Here is a 4,841-nt window from a genome sequence, read left to right on the forward strand (position 1 = left end):
TTGTCGTTGTAAATTTTTGACCACTGAATTCATTTGACTGCCATTTCTTTTTGTTTTTGTTGTCGGCTATTTCCTTTGCATTAGCTTAATTGGTTGTTAAAAATATTTATTTCATTAACGCGCAGTTCATCAGAATGGAGTTGGCCATAGGCAAAATGTTTGAAAGTGTGACTGCAAAAGTGTGGTGGAAGAGGTGTGTACTGGCGCTTAGCTGCATAAAATAATTAATTTGTTTACAAATTTAACACAGCTTCTGCTTCCAGCTCTCGATCGTGGGTTTGAACTGAGCCTGCGCAAGGCTGCTTATATAGCACGGTTTTTAAATCAGCGTATAATATTCAATGAAACTTCGTTCAAGCATTTGTCATCACTGCATTGCTCTAGTCAACGATCGGTCTTTAGCGATCATTACTCAACGCCTTCACTATTTAGAAGTTTACTTGAAAAAAGAACTGGAAAAAACTTTAAGCAAATTAAAGAAATATGTTAAAAATTAAATGCATATGTATATACTACTTATATATTGGCATGTAACTGTTTCGTACAAATGTGTTATGAATATTGAAATATTATCCTATTTTGCGGCACCAAGCAAACTTGATTTCAATGCTGCCATATTACTCGTTTTTGTTTAATTACTCAGCACAGAAATATATTTTGTAACTACAACTTAAGTTTATCTGACCAGAGTCACCATTTTCCCGGTATCACATCAACATGTAACACCACAACTACAAGATGACACCGTAGCCGAATGCAACGATGACGTACTAGCGGTTAACAAATGCGTAACAACATCATTGGCATCCGTTTGCAAGTTAACGGCACAAGACACCTGTGCACGAGCGTGGCCTCCTGCCGCACTCAGCCAAGCCACCTAAAGCTTATCTCGCAAGCTAGTGATGGAATCATAATTATCAACGAGAGCATAGCAAGGGCCAGTACAGAAGATGGCCAAGAGATCATTACGAACGGGTCACCTTCCGTTTCTCCGCAATTATCAATGGAACGAAATATGTGAACCAGTGTGAGATACTAAATAGGAAGCCAGGCATAGCGGGATCACCGCTGCTTAACATCGTTAGTCACGACCCAGTCTTGAGTATGCCGCAACTCCATAGAATGAACAATGTCAATCTTCGTGTCATCCAAGATGTTAAAGAAGAGCTGGCGTCCACCGACTCATTCAATACATGGATTATCGCCGGTATTGCTCTCAGCGTCATCTTAAGTGGCTTTATTATTATATGACAAATCTCGAAGAGAAGACAAGCTTCGCGGGAGGTGCAGAAGTTCAACAACAACTAACAGATCTGTTGCAAACGTTGCGAAAAATAGGTTACACAGATTTATCTTAACGGCTAAAAGTCTTCGGCTGGTACCTTAAAAAGGTAAATATTCAAACAGGTGGATCTTTTTTTATATAAAGGAATTAAAATCATTTTGAGAATAATTCATTTCCCCAACTTGAAAAAAAGGATAACATTGTACTTGATGTAGGAATATATGACCTTAAATTATTTAAAAGTTCGAATAAGGTATTGTGGCCTATTTTAGTGTCCATACTTGATTTTCAAAACGAATCACCATTTACAATTGCATGCCTTTCTAAAACAAAAAACCTTGAAAAATCAATGATTTTTTAAACGAATTTTGCGAAGAAGATTAGTGTTTATCCTGTTAAAAAGAAATTTGACATTCGTTTGTTTTGCTGCGATGCTCCCACTGAAGCTTTTGTTACATGTGTGCAATCGCAGACTGGAAAGGTAGTTGTTCTGAATGTAGTCAAGTGGGTGACTACAAAGAAAGTGTACAAAGTACAAACTTTCGTATTTCAAATTTCGTCAAACGATAGCGAGTATACGTTCGTATGAAGAAATCGAAATCTTGACTCGTAAGCTAATTTTCGTAATAGTACGAGTTAAAAAAAATGCAAAAATAATCAGTCTCAAAATGTATATTATTTTTATTTTATAGATTATATTTAAAATATTTTACAATTAGAACTAATGATTTAAGGACACATATAAACAAAATTAACATGCGCCAAAACTTTTTGAAGAGTGATTTCATGCTACAGCATCAAGGCCATCGGCCCTTCAATATACCAATGGTTCGTCCAACAATCCAGTGCTTTTGCATGGAATTCATTAAACAGCGCTTGGCTCGAGGGCTCCAAGGGATATCCAGAATCTCCTGTTAATTAAGAAACTACGTAGATAAACCTATATTTATAGAGTATCTGTATAAGTACATATACTCGCATTACCCAAAATCCTGTAATTTTTCAACTTATATTGATCGCATACATCCTCCAAAAACTCCTGTGCGCAGAATCATTATCATTTAGTCGACAAACCTACCTCTTAGAAGTTTATATTTTTGAACAAAGTATTCTGTGCCCTGAGATAAATGGTCTAGCGAAAACCTAATGAAATGTTGACAAAGTTTCGTTCCCATTTCAAAATTTTACACACTTTACATACCAACTAAAAATACGCCAAGAAAGTCAAAGTCGCTGCTATATAAAGCATTGGTGGTACTGCGGTTGATAAATGCCGCAATTTTCATTCCGATAGGATAAAATCAATTGGATCATTGGTCAGTCTAAACCGCTTCCTGAATCTGTAAATGATTTAAAATAGTAATTTATACGATATATTTATATGTTAACTTACTTATATATTTATATATTAACTCAGTCTAAACCGCTTCCTGAATAATATTTATATATTAACTTACGCTGCTTCAGGTAAAGCCATGGAATTGTTTTTATCCCGAATCTTACACCTTATAGCATCTGAATCTGATGAACTTATTTAAAACAATACGATAGGGTTACTTTTAGTTCCTCAAAAAACTAAATTAAATAAATTTCTATATAAACGTATAATAAATTCGAATATTTACGTTTAAATTCAATTCAAATACTTTTTCATTTTGTTCGGCTTTTCGCATTTCGTGTTATTAGTAAATGTCATTTGGAGCCAAACCAGGGAAGTTATTGTATCAAATTTCTATTCGTTTTGCTTCGAGTGCGGCGACACGCATACTCGACACGTTATGAAATTTCACTCGATACGAATGCTTTATTTAAAATAAAAAAGGCGATTTGGCTTATCCCTTTTCATGAATTTTCAAATTAGTATTTTTCACAATTAAAAAAAATTATTGTATTTTCTCGACTGCATTTTGTTTCATGATGTTAAATTATTTAAAAAGAGTTTTAATACTGCCAAATTTTTATTTCTCAATCAGATTTTAATTTAAAAAATTAAATGATGATATTGAAGTCCAGCTTGAGAACTTTCCATCGAAATTTACAAATATCTAAAACGAACAAAAAAGAATTAAAGATAATTCTTTTTTTTTTGTATTTGTTAAAGTATCTATATTATATTTAAAAAAATTCCATGCATGTTTGTACACTATTCATGTAAAAAGTTGAGGGCTACAATATTTAACATGATACTTAACACACGTAGATGTGCTATTTACGGTGGTAACGTGTGCTACATGTTAAGGAATGTTAAGAAAAATTTTTCTGAAATTTTAACATCGAATCTTCTGTTCTGTTCAAATGATTAACATGGGCTACCTATGTTAGATAACCAAACAAAATTTTAAAATTTCAGTTATTAACATTTCCAAACCAAACAAAAAATTTTTGGTTATGGTGAAGAAATCTTCCACTTTTAATTTTGTGCTAAAATGAACCAGAAGAAGCAATTTTTAATAACGATTCCAATAAATAAAGTATATATACATATTCAACTTAGAAACATACAATATTGGCCAGTTATGATTATAGGTATTATTTATAATTGTATGTTACTATAAAGCCGATATATGGCCTCAATTAATATAACATCCAGAAGAGTTATATAATTTACTTACTTGTATAATATCTAGTAAGCTGTCATTACCTCGTGTGACGGCCAAATAAAGATAGTTCACGTACAAGCCGTAGAAGAGCAGCACAGCTTTTATTCCCTTCTCAACCGATTTACTCACCGCTGTGCCCAACAATTGGAATACTTCAATTTGATTCGCAGCAACCATGGCGAAATACGTGTTGGATTGGAAGCGGGCATCTTATAGTAGACATTTACGAATTCTTGATCCTCTGAGTAAGGAATACTATAAGAAGAGCGTTTTGGTTTCTTGGAGATATTAATGATTTCCTTTAGACGTCTAATGTTACGTTATTTGTCCACACATCAGCAAAATGGAAAGTGTTGAGTATCATCTAAAAACACTTAAAAAATACACAAAGTAAATAAATAAGTACCTTACCTTCTTACCTGTAAAGCACGTTCATCCAAACTCTGGGCGACCAGAGCGCCCACTATTTCATTAGAGTTGGCTAATGCCTGCTGAAAACACGTTTTAATATCACCAATCAACCATTCGAACGCCTCAGCCCACAGACGGAAGTTCTCCACTACATACTTCGTGCAAAACGTGGAGCCACCTAACACGAAACAGCAGTATGGCGTTCTCATTGGTCTGTTTCGAAAGACGATCGTGTCCCACCACAATGACACAGCTCTGCAAGAGATCGCATACGCCGTTAGGTACTTGCAGTGCCGACATCTCTGTGGACATGCGCTTGTTTATGTGTAAAATCTTTCGAACATTCCAAGTCATGCGCTGTAAATTTCCAACCTTAAAGGAGAAAATAAGGCAACCGACCTTGAATTCACCATTGCGAAAAATATATATCGCTTCACGATAGCGACACAATTGTTACCACTCGATTTCCAGCTCGGGTAGCGCATGGAGAGTTTTCATCCATCTTCTACAACTATATTTAATCAATTCTTTAGAAACAACGTAAA

At 34.6% G+C, this 4,841-nt stretch overlaps 1 long non-coding RNA gene across 4 annotated transcripts; it reads right to left on the reverse strand.

Annotated features, from left to right (window-relative positions):
* Positions 1 to 1,934: 1,934 nt before the first annotated feature.
* On the reverse strand, positions 1,935 to 4,280 carry LOC118680241 (uncharacterized). 4 transcript variants are annotated; one of them, XR_011396496.1, is made up of 4 exons: positions 2,911 to 4,280; positions 2,487 to 2,814; positions 2,270 to 2,428; positions 1,935 to 2,211 (listed from the first exon to the last, which is right to left on the reverse strand). It is a non-coding gene; the product is annotated as an uncharacterized lncRNA (long non-coding RNA). The 4 variants fall into 4 exon arrangements; XR_004975741.2 differs by having other exon boundaries at positions 1,938 to 2,211; positions 2,487 to 2,625; positions 2,743 to 4,276; XR_011396495.1 differs by having other exon boundaries at positions 1,938 to 2,211; positions 2,487 to 2,625; positions 2,679 to 4,276.
* Between the last annotated feature and the right edge of the window lie 561 nt (positions 4,281 to 4,841).

This window comes from Bactrocera oleae, chromosome 5, assembly GCF_042242935.1.
Source record: "Bactrocera oleae isolate idBacOlea1 chromosome 5, idBacOlea1, whole genome shotgun sequence".
NCBI classification, from domain to species: Eukaryota; Metazoa; Arthropoda; class Insecta; order Diptera; family Tephritidae; genus Bactrocera; species Bactrocera oleae.